The following is a 20,764-nucleotide window of genomic DNA, read 5'->3' as shown; positions in this document are numbered from 1 at the left end:
GCAGCTCAGTCGCTCAGGCCTGGTAGCTCAGTCATTCAGGCCTGGCAGGTCAGTCACTCAGGCCTGGTAGCTCAGTAACTCAGGCCTGGCGGGCTGGCAGCTGAGAAACTGCCAGAAATTCTGCCAAAAACAGGTGACAGACTGTGTGAGAGAAAAGGGGGAGAGGGTGGACAATCAATTTTAGACATTTTTCATCTTTTTTTACAGATCACAGCAATGAAGGAGGAAAGTCTATCCTTGTGTGGATCTTTGGAGCGTTAGTATGTGTGTTGTGCGCTGAAAGGACTGGTTTCCAGAGGGCTAGTATGGACATTGTGGACTGAATAGATTCTTGGACTTGCAGTTCAGTGAGTCATGGCTGGTGGGCTGGTAGTTCACTAAGTCATGGCTGGTGGGCTGGCACTTCAGTTACTTACAGCTGGTGGCCTGGCATTTCACCTACTCATGGCTGGTGGGCTGGCAATCCAGTCACTCATGGCTGGTGTGGTGACAGTTCACTCAGTCAGCCCTCTTCCCTTCACCCCTCCACTCTGCTCCTTGCCATTCCCCTCCCCACCCACGCATTCAGTACATCTCCCCCCTAACCTTCCCCCATGAACTCTTAGTGGCTCTCCGACAGCGCAGCCATTCCTGCCTATTAGGGTTGCTATTGTGATGAAGAACACGCAGGCGTTTCAAGTGGAAAAATGATTTGTTAAAGTTTAAAATGTGAATTTAAATGTTAAAGTTGAGATTTATTAAGTTCTTTCTTGTTGTGTTCTGCTGCTCACTGCCTCTTGATGACTCTTTGCTGTTGATAAAAAATAAAGACAAATTCAATATAGAGAGATTGAGCGGTCAGATTTTAACAAAGAAAATCTGAGAATTTACCTCAAAAGGCATAATTCAGTGCAGGTCTGCAAATCCAATCTCACAGCACTTGAAGCGGAGTGCAGGCCACAAATCTTATCTCACAGCACTCGAAGCGTATTGCAAGCCACAAATCTAATCTCACAGCAGTCCTGACAGCCATCAGGCTATTATACATAGCGAATAAGCTCTGAACTACAAAATACGATATTATTTGTGCTATTTGTTATTTATTGAACACTCACACACATCCTCCACCTCACACACACACACACACTCCACCTCTCACACACACACCCTCCACCTCACACACACACACACACACCCTCCATCTCACACACACACACACCCTCCACCTCACACACAGACACACTCACACACACACACCATATATATGGCAGTATACTTTTTTGAATACTCAATCGGCTCAGCGCGGCTTCTCCACTATGGGCCTACCGCAGTCAGCAACACTTCCGCATTTAGCACGACATTTGCACTCACCGGAAATTACGCGTTTTTCAGCATGACCTGTCCACTACGTCAAGGAATGAGCGGGACTTTTGCAGTAAACACAGTCTGATTTTTCAAACCACATTTTCAAACCACATTTACAAACCACATTTTCAAACCACATTTTCAAACCACATGTTCAATCCACATTTTTCAAACCACATAAATGGCACTCACAGGTCAGTAGACACTCAGTGTTATGTAGTTCCCAGCTCAGACTGAGAGACGTGGCCTCTCCCTCACCGTCTTGCAGACAGACTGAACCTCATCCAGACATCCAGGTTTTATAGTCCCTCCCCCACCCCGGAAGGGGCATGGTCTTCATGGCGGTGATTGAAAGGAGAGAGAATCTCAACATTTTTTCAACACTAATAACTCTTTTATTTTTCATCGATGGGAAAAATCCTCGGCACATGATGAGCGGAGGGGGACTGAGTAAGATGGCTAAAAATCACTGCCGTAAGTGGTAGCGTTTTTTCCTCGGCACATGATGAGCGGAGGGGTACTCTGAGTAAGATGGCCAAAAATCGCTGCCGTAAGTGGTAGCGTTTTTTCTAAAATCAAAGCAGAGTGCAAACAGGAAGTGGTCAAGATGTGACTTTTAATTATATAGGTTGTCAAAGACACGCAGGTTAATTAACCTCTGTAAATTGCTCCTGGTGTATGGGGAGTGGATGAATAAGTTGGATAACATAGAACTAGTGTGCAGGGGCGATCGATGGTCGGCATGGACTTGGTGGGCAAATGGCCCTGTTTTCACGCTATATCTCTAAACTAAACCCCGGAGTGTGTGTTTGCACTGGGCCTGAACTCGCTGGAGTTTAGAAGAATGGGGGACATCATTGAAATGTACAGAAACGTACAGAATAGTGAAAGGCCTGGATAGCGTGGATGTTGAGAGGATATTTCCCCTAGTAGGGGAGTCTAGGACCATAGATCATAGCCTCAGAATTAAACATTATTTTCAGGAAGGAGATGAGGAGGAATTTCTTTAGTCAGAGGGTGGTGAATCTGGGGAATTCTTTGCCACAGAAGGTTGTGGAGGCCAAGTCAGTGGATATATTTAAGCCAGAGATAGTGGATTATTGATTAGTATGTGTGTCAGAGGTTATGGGGAGAAGGCAGGAGAATGGGGTTCGGAGGGAGGGAAAGATCAGCCATGATTGAATGGCGGAGTAGACTTGGTGGCTGAATGGCCTAATTCTACTCCTATCACTTACCTTATGATCTTATGATCTAAACAACATGAACCCAGTATTGTTTAAAATTTGCACTGCAGCATCTGTGATTGATTGAATTGCTTAATAGATACAGCATGGAAACAGACCATTCGGCCCACCGAGTTCGCAGCGACCATCAATTACCCATTCACACTAGTTCTATGTTATCCTACTTACACAGACACTTCCTACTTAGGGCAATTCATGTACAAACCCGCACATCTTTGCGATCTGGGAAAAATCGGAGGACCCAGAGGCAATCCACATGGTCACAGTGAGAATGCACAAACTCCAAATGGAATTCACCTAAGGTTAGGATTAAACCCAGAACTCTGGCACTGTGAGGCATCAGCTCTACCAAATGTGCTACTGTGCAGCTTGCAAAACCTTTTCAATAGTCCCACCAAATCTGGAAAGACAAGAGTGGCAAGCACTTGCAAAATTATTTTGAGATCAACTTGCCATTATTGTTTCTTAAACTGGTCCACAGAATCGTCAAAGATAGACACAAAATGCTGGAGTAACTCAACGGGTCAGGCAGTATCGCTGGAGAAAATGTTTTAGGTCGGGCCTCTTCTTCAGACTGATTGTAGGGGTGGGATGGGGGCTGGAAGCAAGAAAAGACCAGGACAAATCAGGGCAGCAACAGTGACATCAATCAGGCTGGTTCCCTAATAGGCCGATTGTTGGCGAGGGATGGTGTGATCCCAAGAGGGATACCTCGAAGCTAACTGTTGAACTGACTTTAAACGTAGGAAGGGGAGCGAGGGTGGGAAAGAACAAGCAGAGGGGGGAAGGGAGTGTTTGTGGAAGTTGGCTAAAACTTGAGGATTCAACACTCACACCAATGGGTTGTAAGCTACCCAAGCTTACATATGAGGTGCTGTTCCTCCATTTTGCATGTGTCCGCAGTCTGGCAATGGAAGAGGCCCAGGACAGACAGATCAGTATCAACAGATTGCAATGTTTTATTTTCCTATTTGCTCTGATCAGGTATCTTCACGCCTGATTTACCTACATCGGGCTCCAAAGACACGGGGACTTTATGAACAATCTGGCTTCATGTACAATCAGATTTTGACAGTAGCAATTGATTGTGCATTTCCAAGTCACAAACCATGTAACTTGAAGCATGTTGCCATCCCTTTACCATTGTTCGACCAAAGTCCTAGATCTCATGATGAAACAACACCAGGCTACAACAAGTCAAACAGGGGATCTAACATCCCCTTCCCTAGGTCATCGAGTCATATAGTGATACAGAGTGAAAACAGGCCCTTAGGCCCAACTTGCCCACACCAGCCAACATGTCCCGGCCACACTAGTCCCACCTGCCTGCATTTGGTCCATATCCCTCCAAACTTGTCCTATATACCTGCATAACATTTCCTTAAACATTGGGATAGTCCCAGCCTCAACTACCTCCTCTGGCAGCTTGTTTCATACACCCACCACCCATTGTGAGTAAAAGTAACCCCTCAGATTCTTATTAAATCTTTTCCCCTTCACTTTGATCCTATGTCCTCTTGTCCTTGATTCCCCTACTCTGGGCAAGATACTCTGTGCATCTACCTGATTGGTTCCTCTCATGATTTTGTACACCTCAATAAGATCACCCCTCATCCTCCTGCGCTCCAAGGAACAGTGACCCAACCTACTCAACCTCTCCCTATAGCTCACACCCTCTAGTCCTGGCGACATCTTCACTGAACCCTTTTAAGCTTGACAATATCTTTCCTATAACATGATGACCAGAACGGAACACAACACTCTAAATGCGGTCTCACCAATGTCTTATACAACTGCAACATGACCCCCAACTGCAACAAGGATGGGAAAAAATACGGTCTGACCAGTAACACGCATCCTATGAATAAGAAAACACAATATATAATATTTTCTGACATGATTGTACATGTATACCGATTGCATTTAGATAAAGCAATTGCAGTGTTGCCTTACCAGGTACAGGTCAATGCAGTCTTTTGCAGGATTTAGTAAGAACTATTAAGAATTTGTTAAAATAAATATGCTTGAGTCCAGGCAGTTAATTCATTGTTGTGGCTTATTTATTACAACTGGTGATCAATGCATGATGAAGGTGCAGAGTCATATCTATTAACAAATTGTGAAGGGAATTTAATAGCTTAAGCCAAGATCTCTAAGTATTTACAACTCTGTCAAGCTATTAGCGTGATAGATACTGTAGGTGTCGTGTCCTCCCACAGAGCAGCCTCGAGAAAGATTATTTCATTAAGCAATCAATAGAATACCCAAAGCAAAGTGATTAGTTAGGTAGCTTCAATTACAAAGCTGGTCTCTCTACTGCAAATCTAATGCAGAGATCCTTGAATGAGTTCAAGAGCTCCTCGTCAAATTTATGTTATGGCCATTTGAGAAGTCACGGGAGATTGTCTTGGTTCATTTTCGGTAGAAAATCTAGAAGGATTTTTAGGAAAATACCCCCAATTTGTTCCAGTTATTTATGAAAATTCATTTTTGTAAGTTACTATTGAATCTACTTCCACGAGCTTTCTAGGCCTTATAGACCATAGCAACTTTGCACATTAAAAGATTTTCCACAGCTTGGTTCTTTTATTATTTATCCTAAACCTGCAGTCTAGTCAGTGATTCAATGGTACGAAAAAATCCTTCTTAGCGTAAAGTTCTGTCAAAATCTTACTACAGGTACACAACCTTTTATCTGAAAGCTTTGGGACCAGACACTTCTCGGATTTCTGAATTTTTCGGATTTCGGAAAGGAAGATTTTTAGCATAGATTAGTTAGGTAGCGTGGGCGGCTTGAAAAGTCTGGAGCGGCTGCCTCCTCCCCGGAGACCGGGGAATCATTGTAAATCATTGCTTAAATGTTAGTCAGTTGGTTTGGAGGGATTTTATGTGGTGGGGGGGGGGGGTGAAGGGGGAAACTTTAATTCTTAGTCTCCTACCTGGTCGGAGAGGCGGGGAGCGGGCAATGCCTTACTAGGTCGCCGTGCAGTAAGCTCCGGAGCGCTGTGGCCGCCGACTCCCAACATCGCGGAGCTGGGGCTGCGGGCGTCCGGCCGCGGGGCGGCGCTGGATTTGGAGCGCCGCGCAGCCAGGGGTAGAGTTTGCCGGGGTCGGAGCTACAACCGGCGTCGCCCGCGGCCGGACGCCCGCAGCCCCAGCTCCGCGATATTGGGAGTCGGCGGCCACAGCGCTCCGGAGCTTACTGCACGGCGACCCGGTAGGGCATTGCCCGCTCCCCGCCTCTCCGACCAGGTAGGGGACTAAGAATTAAAGTTTCTCCCTTCACCCCCCCCCCCCCCCTTCACATAAAAGCCCTCCAAACTAACTGACTAACATTTAAGCAATGATTTACAGATGTTTAAGTTTCTCCCCGGTCTCCGGGGAGGAGGCAGCCGCTACAGTAGTACAGACCTGGGTTGATCGTGGGTCATTTCGGGTCAAGTTTGGCGCCAAACGCGAGCTTTGGTGTGCAGACGACATCCTGGAAAAAATGTCTGGTTTTCGGAGCTTTTCGGTTTCCGGAACTCCGGATAAAAGGTTGTGCACCTGTATACATGGGCACAATCATACTCAAGTATAAGAATGTGTAGCAAGGAACTGCAGATGCTGGTTTAAACTGAAGATAGACACAAAAAGCTGGAGTAACTCAGTGAGGCAGGCAGCATCTCTGGAGAGAAGAAATTAGTGATGTTTCAGACTAGTCTGAAGATGGGTCTTGACCAGAAACATCACGCAATCCTTCTCTCCAGAGATGCTGCCTGTCCCGCTGAGTTACTCCAGCTTTTCGTGTCTATTTTCAGGTATAAGAATAGTAGGCAGTACACAAGAGTTGCCACATTTCCGGCACGATCTTGTATCCTCATAAGTTCAAAGTTGTTAAAATAGTTCCTCTTAACTTGGCCACGAAGGCCCTTTGGCCTGACAGAGTTGCTGGGTCGACCTGGCCAGGCGATATTGTCGATTCTCTCCTTCACTGCTCCGTCGCTCTGAGCCGCTGCAGGTCAATCTGCACGCTCGATCACTTGGTGAGGTGACCTGCCTAATTGGGCCCCAGCCAATTGCAAGAACTCCAGCAGTGGGGGGGAGGAGCTATAAAACCCGGAAGTCTGGACGTGGCTCTGTCACTCCAAGATGGCGAGGGAGAGGTCATGACTCTCAGAGCTGTGAATCTACAGAACACTTAGTGTCAACTGACCTGTGAGTGCCCTTTATATGGTTATTAATGTGTTTTTAAAATGTGGCTTTAAAATGTGTTTTTAAAATGTGTTTTTAAAATGTGGCTTTAAAATGTGGCTTTGAAATGTGGCTTTAAAATGTGGCTTTAAAATGTGGCTTTAAAATGTGGCTTTTAGGATGTGCCTTTTAGAAGTGTTTTTTGGAATGTATCTTTTAGAATGTGCCTTTGAGTTGTGGCTTTGAGTTTGGGTTGTGGTTTTAAGTTTGAGTTGTGGCTTTGAATTGTGGCTTTGAGTTGTGGCTTTGAGTTAGACAATAGACAATAGGTGCAGGAGTAGGCCATTCGGCCCTTCGAGCTAGCACCGCCATTCAATGTGATCAGAGCTGATCATCCTAATCAGTACCCCGTTCCTGCCTTCTCCCCTTATCCCCTGACTCCGCTATTTTTAAGTGCCCTTCGGCCACTCTAGCTCTCTCTTGAAAGCATGCAGAGAACCTGCCTCCACCACCCTCTGAGGCAGAGAATTCCACAGACTTTGAGTTATGGCTGAGAGATATGGCTTTGAATTGTGGCTGAGAGTTGTGGCTGAGAGTTGTGGTTGAGAATTGTGGTTGAATAAATGCTTTATTAGATCAGACTGTGTTTACTGCAAAAATCCCACTCATTCCGTGACGTAGTGGACAGGTCGCGCTGAACAACACGTAATTTCCAATGAGTGCAGAGGTCGTGCTAAGTGCGGAAGTGTTGCTGACTGCGGAAGGCCCACAGGAGATGCCACACTGAGCCGTTTGAGTATTCAAAAAAGTTTACTGCCATATATATGGTGTGTGTGGTGTGTGTGAGTGTGATTGTGGTGTGTGTGTGTATGTGTGTGTGTGTGTGAGTCTGTGAGTGTGTGAGTCTGTGCACTCTGCTTGAAATGCTGTGAAATTGGATTTGCTGGCCTGCACTATGCTTGGAATGCTGTGAGGTTAGACTTGCTGCTGCTCTCTGCTTGGACTGCTGTGAGATTGGATTTTCAGGCCTGCACTGAATAATGACTTTTGTGGTAAATTCTCAGGTTTTCTTTGTTAAAATTTGACCGCATAATCTCTCAATATTAAAAATGTTTTTTTTATTTATCGACAGCAAAGAGTCATCAAGAGGCAGTGATCAGCAGAACACAACAAGAGACACTCAAGAAATAACTTAATAAAGCTCATCTTTAACATTTAAATTGTTGTTATATTTTAAGAGTCATTCACATTTTAAGCTTTAATAAATCCTTTTTCGCTTGCCATGCTTGCAAGTTCTTCATCACAATGGGAAGCTAATAGTAAGGAATGGCTGCGCTGTCGGAGAGAGCCACTAAGAGTGCATGGGGGGGAGGTTGAGGGGAGGTGGACTGAATGCGCGGGGGGAGGGATGGCTAGGAGCAGAGTGGGGGGGTGAAGGGAGGAGGGGTGACTGTGAACTGACACCACACCAGCCGTGAGTGACTGGACTGCCAGCCCAAGAATCCATTCGGCCCACAATGTTTATGCTAGCCATCTGGAAACCAGTCCCTTCAGCCCACAACACCCATGCTAGCGCCCCCCCCCCCCCCCCCCCCCCTCACCCCCCACTGGCCAGCAATATTGGAATTGGTGGAGAAGTGGTATATTGCGTTGGGGGACCAGCCCTCCCGTGTGAAACTGGGACCCAACGGGTCCCACTTATTCTAGTATATATATATATATTCCCATATAGATGTGTGTGTGCATATGAATATATAATATCACTCTTTCCTTTGCTCCATAGATGCTGCCTCACCCGCTGAGTTTCTCTAGTATTTTTATCTACCTTTGATTTTTCCAGCATCTGCAGTTCCTTCTTAAACATTTATATATATATAGATGTGTGTGTGTATATAAAGATATATATATGTGTATATGCTAACTTTGTTTGTTTTTTTATTCTGGTAGCTTATTGTAAAACGAATCACAATTAAGAGTGGTCCACAGATGCCTACAGTGGTTCTGAGTTCTGTGTTCAATTCCACTGAACTAATGGGGAATTTGCTATCATGTGCACTTGGTTCCATTCAGGCAGAGGAAGATTGAATCCATTCAGTGCCAGTTCCCGGAGCCAAATATGTGGGTTAGAATCCCTGGATTGCACGTTGTGCTATGTCCACAACTGCAACTGCTACGTGGTCCTGTTGTCCTTTCCCACTGATCATAAAGAATCCTCACTTTGTTGCACACCATGTGAACTCCAGCTAGATGATTATCCCCTCCCATGAAAACTGCTGCAACCTTTCCTTCCCTCTAGGCAGTCATTAACCTCTCGGAGTCCCATCAGCACTGCTGCTAACCTTGAGGACTGTAATTCTGGGACCTTACGAAGCAATTTAAATCCAGTATAGCATCAGCTGGTTTCATGGTAATGAAAATATCATTGGGGGGGAATGGAACCCATCACATCAAATAGTGAGTGGTTAGGCAAGGTAGGACTTTATTTCTGAGGGGTGATTCTCTCGAGGAGTATAAAATCATGAGGGGAAGTGATAGGGTGTATGCACAGTCTTAACCCAGGGAAGTGGAATCGAGAGTTTCAGTTTTAGTTTCAGTTCAGTTTATTATCACATGTACCAGGGTACAGTAAATAGCTTTTTGAAAAGCTTACTGTGAAAAACAAAGGACATGGGTTTACGATGAGAGGGGAAAGATGCAATAGGAACCTGAGGGGCAACTTTGCTTTTGGTGGGTATATCAAACAGCTGGCAGAGGAAGTAGTTGAGGCAGGTAATATATGAGCATTTAAAAGACACTTGGATGTAAGATGGATAAGAACGGTTTAGAGGGATATGGGCCAAATGAGTTAGATTTAGCTCTTAGAGCTAACGGAATGAAGGGATATGGGGAGGAAGCAGGAACAGGGTACTGATGATCAACCCTGATCATATTGAATGACTCGAAGGGACGAATGGCCTACTCCTTCACCTAATTTCTATGTTTCTATTTTACAAAATGCAAGCAAATGAAACTAGCTTAGATGGGGGATTTCTGTCGGCATGAACAAGTTGGGCCGAAGGGCTTGTTTCCGTTCTGCACAGCACTATGACCCTGTGACATCCTTAATTTTATTCTCACTCAAGTGTGCTTGAGGTCCCTTTTGTTTTGGATCTGTTTAAACACACATAACACTAAAAGCACATTGATTTAGAATGGTTTTCCCAGTCATGCACAAATGTCAAAGGCATGAAACCTAGCAATCAGAATTTATTTAATATATTTACTCTCGAATTGGCAATCTGTCCAATTTGACACGAATACAGCTTGCCAGGGACTTCAGGGTCAATATTAATAATGGTATTAGGGAATATTTCCTGTTAGACATTCCATGCAAGTAGAAAAGGGATTAAGACACGACTCATACAGATAAACTAAACAGTTACAAACTCTACTACCTGCTGCTTTTGATATCTTAGCAAATGAAAATACATTAAAAAAAGGACTTGTAATCCAGATATTTGTGTAAGAAAACACATTGGACGATGCACTATTTTTCTCAGTTTCAGCAAGGAAATTTAAAAAGATGTGTCACAGAGCCATAGAGTTATAGAGCATAGAAGCAGGCCCTTCAGCCCTACTCAAGCATGCTGGCCAATGAGTCTTCCTGAGCTAATCCAATTTTTCTGTATTTGGCCCATATCCTTCTGACCTTTTCCAAAATATTTGAGAAAGTTTAAAGATTTAAAAGTTACAAAATGGATTCAGCTGTAGATTTAGAAGCAATAAAATGGATGTTTAACCTTTCTCCTACTAGACTAGTGAGGGTTGTGCACAATAACATGATTGTTTTGCCTTTCTTCTATTACACAAGCCAGATTTCAGCACAATAACACTCGATATTTTTGCTCTATGATATATACAATTTGAAAAATGTCCAGATGATTCGTTCCTACTCTTTACTCCACAGATAGTAATGTACATCAACAAGGTAAAAAAAAAACCAAGTGCTTGAATCTACAGAAAAAAAGCCTCTTCAGCATAACCATATACGGGCTAACCTTTCCTCAATCGGAAGAACCTGTCAATCCTAACAGGCAAGAGGCCGCACAATGCTCTGTAAGATAAAGAATTGCTGAATTGCTGATTATTGGGGCATAAATATATCTGATTGAACATTACCTCTTTGTGTGGAGAAATAAATATTCTGTAGTCTGTATTTTACATACTGGGAGAGTTGATCCCACACCCGCCTGGTGGAATATAGACATTACTGTATTACTAACTTTTGTGTTGTTACCTGTTTGAAGTAAAAACGAACCAACATATTGACCTGTCCAAATATTGTTTATGTGTTGTGATTTTACTTGTCTATACCACTTCCTCTGGCAGCCCATTCCATATAATGAGCCCCCCTTTATTGCTCCCCTTTAAATATTTCCCCTCAGACTATGCCCTCTAGTTTTAGATTTCTCAAACTTGAGAAAAAAGGACTGACAATCCATCTAAGTTAAGCCCCTCCTAATTTTGTAACATCTATAAATTCACCTCTCATCCTCCTGTCCTCCAGCAAAAATAGTCCCAGCCTATTCAATCTCTCCTTATAACTCAGGCAGCATGGTGGCGCAGTGGTAGAGTTGCTGCCTTACAACACTTGCAGCACTGGAGACCCGGGTTCGATCCCGACTACGGGTGCTGTCTGCATGGAGTTTGTATGTTCTCCCCATGACCGCGTGGATTTTCTCCGAGATCTTTGGTTTCCTCCCACATTCCAAAGACGTACAGGTATGTAGGTTAATTGGCTTGGTGTATGTGTAAATCGTCCGCAGTGTGTGCAGGGTAGAGCTGATATGCGGAGGTCGATGGCCGACGTAGTCTTGGTGGACCGTAGTGCCTGTTTCCATGCTGTAGCTCTAAACTAAACTAAACTCAAGCCCTCTAATCCCACAAACATCATTGTGAATCTTTTCTGCACGCTGTCTAGCTGAATCAAACTGTTCATACAGTGTGGTGACCTGAACCGCATACTATATTTCAGACATCCTGTATAACATGATGTCCCAACTCTTGTACACAATGCCCTTTGCAAAGAAGTCAAGTGTACCATGTGCTTTGATGTGGAGAAGATGTTTCCACTAGCGGGAGAGTCTAGGACTAGAGGTCATAGCCTCAGAAACAAAGGATGTTCTTCTAGGAAGGAGATGAGGAGGAATTTATTGTCAGAGGTTGGGGAATCTGTGGAATTCTTTGCCACAGAAGGCTGTGGAGGCCATGTCAGTGAATATTTTTTAGGCAGAGAAAAATAGATTTATGATTAATGCGGGTGTCAGAGATTATGGGGAGAAGGCAGGAGAATGGATTAGGAGGGAGAGATAGATCAGCCATGATTGACTGGTGGAGTAGACTTATGATAATAGACAATAGACAATAGGTGCAGGAGTAGGCCATTCAGCTCTTCGATATGATCATGGCTGATCATCCCCAATCAGTACCCCGTTCCTGCCTTCTCCCCATATCCCCTGACTCCGCTATTTTTAAGTCCTATCTAGCTCTCTCTTGAAAGCATCCAGAGAACCTGCCTCCACCGCCCTCTGAGGCAGAGAATTCCACAGACTCACCACTCTCTGTGAGAAAAAATGTTTCCTCGTCTCCGTTCTAAATGGCTTACTCCTTATTCTTAAACTGTGACCCCTGGTTCTGGACATAGGGAACATGTTTCCTGCCTCTAGCGTGTCCAAACCCTTGACAATCTTCTATATTTCAATGAGATCACCTCTCATCCTTCTAAACTCCAGAGTGTACAAACCCAGCTGCTCCATTCCCTCAGCATATGACAGTCCCGCCATCCCGGGAATTAACCTTGTAAACCTACGCTGCACTCCCTCAATAGCAAGAATGTCCTTCCTCAAATTAGGGGACCAAAACTGCACACAATACTCCAGGTATGGTCTTACTAGGGCTCTGTACAAGTGCAGAAGGACCTCTTTGTTCCTATATTCGATTCCTCTTGTTATAAAGGCCAACATGCCATTTGCTTTCTTCACTGCCTGCTGTACCTGCATGCTTACTTTCATAGACTGATGAACAAGGACACCCCAGATCCTGTTGTACTTCCCCATTTCCCAACTTGACGCCATTTAGATAGTAATCTGCCTTCGTGTTTTTTATACCAAAGTGGATAACCTCACATTTATCCGCTTTAAACTTCATCTGCCATGCATCTGCCCACTCCCCTAACCTGTCCAAGTCACCTTGCATCCTCCTTATAGTTCACACTGCCACCCAGCTTTGTGTCATCTGCAAATTTGCTAATGTTGGGCCGAATGGCCTAATTCTATTCCTATCACTTGTGACCTTATATTCCTTTGCAAATCATGAATGTATTTGACAAGCAATAGTGGAGCCAACAAAGCTAACTGTTGTACACCACAGGTCACAGACTCCAATCTGAATTAGAACCGTACACAGCCAACCTCGGACTCCTGCCATTAAGCCATCCATCCACATGGTTAGCTCATCCTGTGATCTAAACATCCGGACCAGCCTACCAAGCAGGATTTTTTCAAAAGCCTTGCTCACATCCATCTAGTCAATGTCTACCATCCCCACTAACCTTATCAATCCTCTCGATCATCTTTTCAAAAACTTCATCAGATTTGTGAGCCATGATATTCCAGGGAGAAAGCAAGCTGACTCTCCTTACGCACCCCTTATCCATCCAAATGCAGGTAGATTTTGTCTCATAGAATACTCTCCGGTAACCTTCCCACCATGATGCCAGGTTTGTAAATTCTGGCCAAAATGGAGCCAAAAGAATGCTAAAATAAAGTATAGAATTCATGCATTCACAAGGCCTGATGGTTAATTCTGCAAAAGAAGCCACAAGAAGCAACAAACTGCTCGCTGGTGCCAGGAAGTCTAGGTCCCAGTTCAGCCCCTCAGATAAGGGAAGCCTAAGTATCTTTATGCATGAGAATCTTGCAGAAAGAACGCCAAGGTATTGTAAATGCATGAGTCTGATTGGATTGCTGCAAGGGAATTGTAAATAATGTAAATAATGTGGCAAGGCAGTCACCCTGCTGTTTGTTGATTGGCCAAAGTGTTAAGCCCTGGCAGCATTGTTTTGAGTTCCAGGGTAAATGTTGCATTATTCAGTTGGTTGGCTTCCTTTCAGAAGCTTCTGCAAGTAACATTGTTTGGGAGACTCTGTAATTGGTTTGGGGAATTGTCAATAATATATTGATGTGATTAATATGTTTGATTAGATTGTAAAGAGACCACCCCTATGTAGTTTGGCCCCTCAAGGTTCGCAGACCTATAAAAGGTAGCCCTATTTTGGATCGGTGCCGATCTTCTGGAAGGGCGATTGGGACTGTGTGACCTTTTGGAGCATGTCTGCTTGCACGAGGCTGAAGGGCTTTGCCAGGCAGAGACAAGGATGAACCCGCAGTGGTTTAGGTATCGTATAGGGGAATTTGTGTTCATTCTAAAAAATAAAGAATAGTTGGTCCAGTGCTTGACTCAGTGTTTTTACTGAATTAGACTTGGGGGGGGGTAAGCTTTAGGAGCATATTTACACGTTCTCCAGCCTGTAGTTCCCTGGTTTGTACTTGCAGAAACTTCTTAAATGACGTTAGTCAACACCAGTCTTCCGATCTGTCATCCATGATAAAAAACAAGACAGAAATCTCTGCCAGGGCTCAAGTCAATCCGACTTTAGACTTTAGAGATACAGCATTGAAACAGGCCCTTCAGCTCATCGTATCCATGCCAACCAGCGATCACCCTGTACACTAGCACTATCATACACACTGGGAGAAATTTATAATTTACAGAAGCTAATTAACCTACAAACCTGTACGTCTTTGAAGTGTGGGAGAAAACCGGAGCACGCAGAGGGAGAACATAGAAATACCACATAGGCAGCAGCCGTAGTCAGGATTGATCCCAGGTCTCTGGTGCTGCCAAGCAGCAAGTCTACCGTTGTGCCACTGTGCCGCCCCCATTCTTCCTTTGTTTCCATAACATTGTGGTGTACACTCTGTCATGCACTCTGTCAAAGGGTGGCACAGTGGGACAGCAGTAGAGCTGCTGCCTCACAGTGACAGAAGCTCAGGTTTGATCCGTACGACAGGCATTGTGTGTGCTGAATTACACACTCTTCTTGTGACCACATTGGATTTCTTCAGGTGCTCCGGAATTTCTCCCACATCACAAAGACATGAATGTTTGCTGGTTAATTGCGTTCTGTAAATTTCCCCTTGGTGTGCTGGATGAGAAAGTGGGAGAACATGGATCACGGATGTTCAATGGTCAGTGTGGACTCTGTGGGCCGAATGGCCTGTTTCCACGTTACATAGAAACATAGAAACATAGAAAAAAGGCGCAGGCGGAGGCCATTCGGCCCTTCAAGCCAGCACCACCATTCATTGTGATCATGGCTGATCGTCCCCAATCAATAACCCGTGCATGACTTCTCCCCATATCCCTTGAATCCACTAGCCCCTAGAGCTCTATCTAACTCTCTCTTAAATCCATCCAGTGATTTGGCCTCCACTGCCCTCTGTTGCAGGGAATTCCACAAATTCACAACTCTCTGGGTGAAAAAGTTTTCTCTCACCTCAGTCTTAAATAGCCTCCCCTTTATTCTAAGACTGTGGCCCCTGGTTCTGGACTCGCCCAATATTGGGAATTTTGTTCCTGCATCTAGCTTGACCAGTCCTTTTATAATTTTATATGTTTCTATAAGATCCCCCCTAATCCTTCTAAACTCCAGTGAATACACGCCTAGTTTTTTCAATCTTTCCTCATATGACAATCCCGCCATCCCAGGGATCAATTTCATGAACGTTGTATCTCTAAACTCTAAATGTGGAATATCAGGGGATATTTTTATTCAAAATTCATCAAAATGTATTCCAAATTAATTTCCAAGGATCATTTACGTCTTCTTTGCAAAGATAGTAAAAATGTTTTTATTCCACACAAACAAATAAAATTTGTAAGTTTCTGAGGAAAAATCATTGACTAAAATGATCAAATAATGGACCAAAATGAGCAAAATTACACCAATTTCAGCATACTGAACTTCCTTTGCACCGACATTAGCAAATTTGCAGATGACACAAAGCTAGATGGCAGTGTGAAGTGTGAGGAAGATGCTGTGCGGATGCAGGGTGACATGGACAGGTTGTGTGAGTGGGCAGATGCACGGCAGATGCAGTTTAATGTGGATAAATGTGAGGTTATCCACTTTGGTGGCAAAAACAGGAAGGCAGATTATTATCTGAATGGTATCAAGTTGGGAAAAGGGGAAGTTCAACGAGATCTGGGGTCCTTGTTCATCAGTCAATGAAAGTAAGCATGCAAGTACAGCAGGCAGTGAAGAAAGTGAATGGCATATTGGCCTTCATAACAAGAGGAGTTGAGTATAGGAGCAAAGAGGTCTTTCTGCAGTTGTAAAGGGCCCTAGTGGAGTATGGTGTGCAGTTTTGGTCTCCTAATTTGAGGAAGGACATTATTGAGGGAGTGCAGTGAAAGTTCACAAGGTTAATTCCCGGGATGGCGGGACTGTCATATGTTGATAGAATGGAGCGACTGAACTTGTATATTCTGGAATATAGAAGGATGAGAGGATATCTTATTGAAACATATAAGATTATTAAGGGATTGGACATGCTAGAGGCAGGAAACATGTTCCCGATGTTGGGGGAATCCACAACCAGGGGCCACAGTTTAAGAATTAGGGGTAGGCCATTTAGAATGGAGATGAGGAAAAACTTTTTCACTCAGAGAGTTGTGAATCTGTGGAATTCTCTGGATGCTTTCAAGAGAGTGTTAGGTAGAGCTCTTAAAGATAGTGGTGTCAGGGGATATGGAGAGAAGGCAGGAACAGGGTACTGATTGTGTATGATCAGCCATGATCATATTGAATGGTGGTGCTGGCTCGAAGGGCCGAATGGCCTTCTCCTGCACCAATTGTCTATTGTATATTGTCTATTGACTATATGCTCAACTATTTGCTTTACACAAAATATCAAATAAATCAATGCAAAACCTGGAAAGGATATGTTGACTTAATGGAGCAGTGTGTTTATTATTCCTATCTTTCAGATTTGCAATTCATATATCTATCATTTACTGATCAAGAACCTGGTGCATCAGGTTGCACAGAAATTTATAAATTGTTCTTGGTGCGACACAGTGGTGCAGTGGAGGCATTTGTGCTACACAGTGCCAGAGACCCGGGTTTGATCCTGACTGTGTGGATGTTGCCTGTGTGGAGTTTGCATGTTCTTCCTGTGACCATGTGGGTTTTCTCTGGTTGCCACATTTTCCTCCCACATCCCCAAAGACGTACAGATTTGTTTACTGTGAGCAAATTTGGACCCCATAGATGAGGAAGGATGCGCTGGCTCTGGAGAGGGTCCAGAGGAGGTTTACTAGAATGATTCCAGGAATGAATGGGTTAGCATTTGATGAGCATTTGACAGTGCTGGGCCTGTACTTGCTGGAGTTTAGAAGGTTGAGGTGGGACCTCATTAAAACTTACAGAATTATGAAAGGCATAGATAGATTGTATGTGAAGAGGATGTTTCCACTGGTGGGAGAGACTAGGACTAGAGGTCATACCCTCAGAGTTAAAGGGCACTCTTTTAAAAATCTTAAGAGAAACTTCTTTAGTCAGAGGATAGATGATCCTCTGGGTGGCACCGTCAGCGATGGCAGCCTTGCCAACGGTCTGTCTGTCTTTTCTTCTTTTTTGTTATTTTTAGTGTGTTTTAAAAAGTTTGTGTTAATGTTCTCTGGATTGTTTTATGTGGGGGATGGGGGTGGGGGTGCGGGTCAGGGTCATGGTCGGGGTCGTGATCGGAGGAACATTTCTTTCAATCTCTTACCTTGCCGGAGACGTGATTGGTTTCCGGATCGTATCTCCGGTCGCTCTGCGGCCTAACATCATGGAGCTGGCGGCCTTGCTTGAGACTCACTTTGAACCCCACCGCGGGGCCGTGGTCTTACCATTGGAGCCTGCGATTGATGCTCCAACCACGGACTGCGGAATTCACCATCGAGGAGCTCGCGGTCTCAGGTGGAGACCGATGTCGGGAAGCTCCAAAGTCGCAGAATGTTCGACCAGCCCCTACCAGGGGTCCGATCGCCCAGCGAGGGGAGCTGACCGCCGGCTCTGGGAGCCAAGATCGCCCCGTCAACGGAAGGTTCGAGGCCCCCGACCGCGGGAGAACAAAGAAGGGAAGAGATTAAGCTTTTTTTCACCTTCCATCACAGTGAGGAATGTGGAGGAGTCACTGTGTTGAATGTTCATGTTAAAATGCTTTTTGTTGGTATGACTGTATGGCAAATCAAATTCCTCGTATGTTGCAAAACATACTTGGCTGATAAAGTATTATTATGATTATGATCTGTGGAGCTAGTTACCCCAGAGGGATGTGGAGGCCAAGTCAGTGGATATTTTTAAGGCAGAAATAAACAAGTTCCTGATTACAACAGATGTCATGTGTTATGGGGAAAAGGCAGGAAAATGGGATTAGGTGGCAGAGATCAGCCATGATTAAATGGCGGAGTAGACTCGATGGGCCGAATGGCCTAATTCTACTCCTATAACGTGTGAATTTGTGAACTAGTGGGTCAATTGGCTTCTGTAAATTGTCCCTAAAGTGTAGGATAGCAGTAGTGTACGGGGTGATCACTGGTCAGTGCAGACTCAGTGGACCTAAGGGCCTGTTTGCTCGCTATATCTCCAAACTAAACTATATAATCCCATGCACTTTTGAATAGCAAGAACATTTTGTTTGGTTTTTGGGCCAATGTTTATCTATGAACCAGCAGCCGTAGAAACAGGTTGTCTCATCACTTATCTCATTGTTGCCAGCAGGGCATTGCAGTTTGCAAATTGGCTGCTACACTTCTTGTAGTACAAGAGTGACTACATTTTGAAAAGCAATTCCGTTGATGTACTTGAGGGCACCCTGTGATGTTAAGTGGTGCATTATAAATGCAACATTATTTTTCCAACATACTTGTTTTAAGGGAGAATCATGCCAGTAAGCCCACAGGCAGACCAGCCATGGTCTGGAGATAGAAGGAGCATGAAGATAAGGGAGAACCAGTGGATGTGTTATATCTGGACTTTCAGAAGGCTTTCGACAAGGTCCCACATAAGAGATTAGCATACAAACTTAAAGCACACGGTATTGGGGGTTCAGTATTGATGTGGAGAGAGAACTAGCTGGCAGACAGGAAGCAAAGAGTAGGAGTAAACGGGTCCTTTTCAGAATGGCAGGCAGTGACTAGTGGGGTACCGCAAGGCTCAGTGCTGGGACCACAGCTATTTACAATATATATTAATGACCTGGATGAGGGAATTGAATGCAACATCTCCAAGTTTGCGGATGACACAAAGCTGGGGGGCAGTGTTAGCTGTGAGGAGGATGCTAGGAGGCTGCAATGTGACTTGGATAGGTTGGGTGAGTGGGAAAATGCATGGCAGATGCAGTATAATGTGGATAAATGTGAGGTTATCCACTTTGGTGGCAAAAACAGGAAAGTAGACTATTATCTGAATGCTAGCTGATTAGGAAAAGGGGAGATGCAACGAGAACTGAGTGTCATGGTATACCAGTCATTGAAAGTAGGAATGCAGGTGCAGCAGGCAGTGAAGAAAGCAAATGGTATGTTAGCATTCATAGCAAAAGGATTTGAGTATAAGAGCAGGGAGGTTCTACTGCAGTTGTACAGGGTCTTGGTGAGACCACACCTGGAGTATTGCGTACAGTTTTGGTCTCCTAATCTGAGGAAAGACATTCTTGCCATAGAGGGAGTACAGAGAAGGTTCACCAGACTGATTCCTGGGATGGCTGGACTTTCATATGAAGAAAGACTGGATAGCTGGTGCGGCGTCTACAGCCCGGGATCTCACGTTGGGGACCCGGGGGAAGAAGCTTCCACCGCCGGCCCGCGGCCATCTTCTACCACGGGCGTGGTATGGACTTAACATCACCCCAGGAGGGGAGCTTCGACCGCCGGCCCTGCAGACTGTGGTGCTTCCGGCTGCGGCACGGCAGGTATTTTAAAACTTTGACCGCCGGCCTGCGGCCTACACCAGCCTGAAGCCGCGGTCTCTGGTTGGGAAGAGCCGATCCTGGACTCACCTTGACTTTGACTTTGTCCCTTACCATCTGGACGCCCGCAGCAACGGCTGTGGAGGGTGGTGGTCCCGACCACGGGGGAAAATGGAGGAGGACTGGCCAAGCTCTGTGCCTTCCACCACAGTGATGAATGCTGTGGTGGATGTTTGTGTAAAATTTTAATGTGGTTGTGTTCTTTATTATTGTACCGCTGCTGGCAACCCAAATACCACCGACCTTGGTTGTGTGGCAATAAAATTATTTCTAAAATTATTTCTAATTCTAGACTCAGCTTGTATACACTAGAATTTACAAGATTAAGGGGGGGATCTTATAGAAACTTACAAAATTCTTAAGGGGTTGGACAGGCTAGATGCAGGAAGATTATTCCCGATGTAGGGGAAGTCCAGAACCAGGGGTCACAGTTTAAGGATAAGAGGGAAGTCTTTTAGGACCGAGATGAGAAAATCATTTTTTACACAGAGAGTGGTGAATCTGTGGAATTCTCTGGCACAGAAGGTAGTTGAGGCCAGTTCATTGGCTATATTTAAGAGGGAGTTAGATGTGGCCCTTGTGGCTAAAGGGATCAGGGGGTATGGAGAGAAGGCAGGGACGGGATACTGAGTTGGATGATCAGCCATGATCATATCGAATGGCGGTGCAGGCTTGAAGGGCCGAATGGACTACTCCTGCACCTATTTTCTATGTTTCTATGTTTCTAAGATATCTGGCAATATTTGGGGAAACAAGGAACTCCAGATGTGTTGAAATGAACTACAGATCGAAACAAAAAGCTGGAGTAACTCAACAGGACAGGCAATATCTCTGGAGAGAAGGAATAGGTGACGTTTCGGGTCGAGACCTTCTTCGGTCTGAAATAAG

The sequence above is a fragment of the Amblyraja radiata genome, chromosome 3 (assembly GCF_010909765.2).
Source record: "Amblyraja radiata isolate CabotCenter1 chromosome 3, sAmbRad1.1.pri, whole genome shotgun sequence".
In the NCBI taxonomy this organism is placed as follows: domain Eukaryota; kingdom Metazoa; phylum Chordata; class Chondrichthyes; order Rajiformes; family Rajidae; genus Amblyraja; species Amblyraja radiata.
This window is presented reverse-complemented; position numbering follows the sequence as displayed.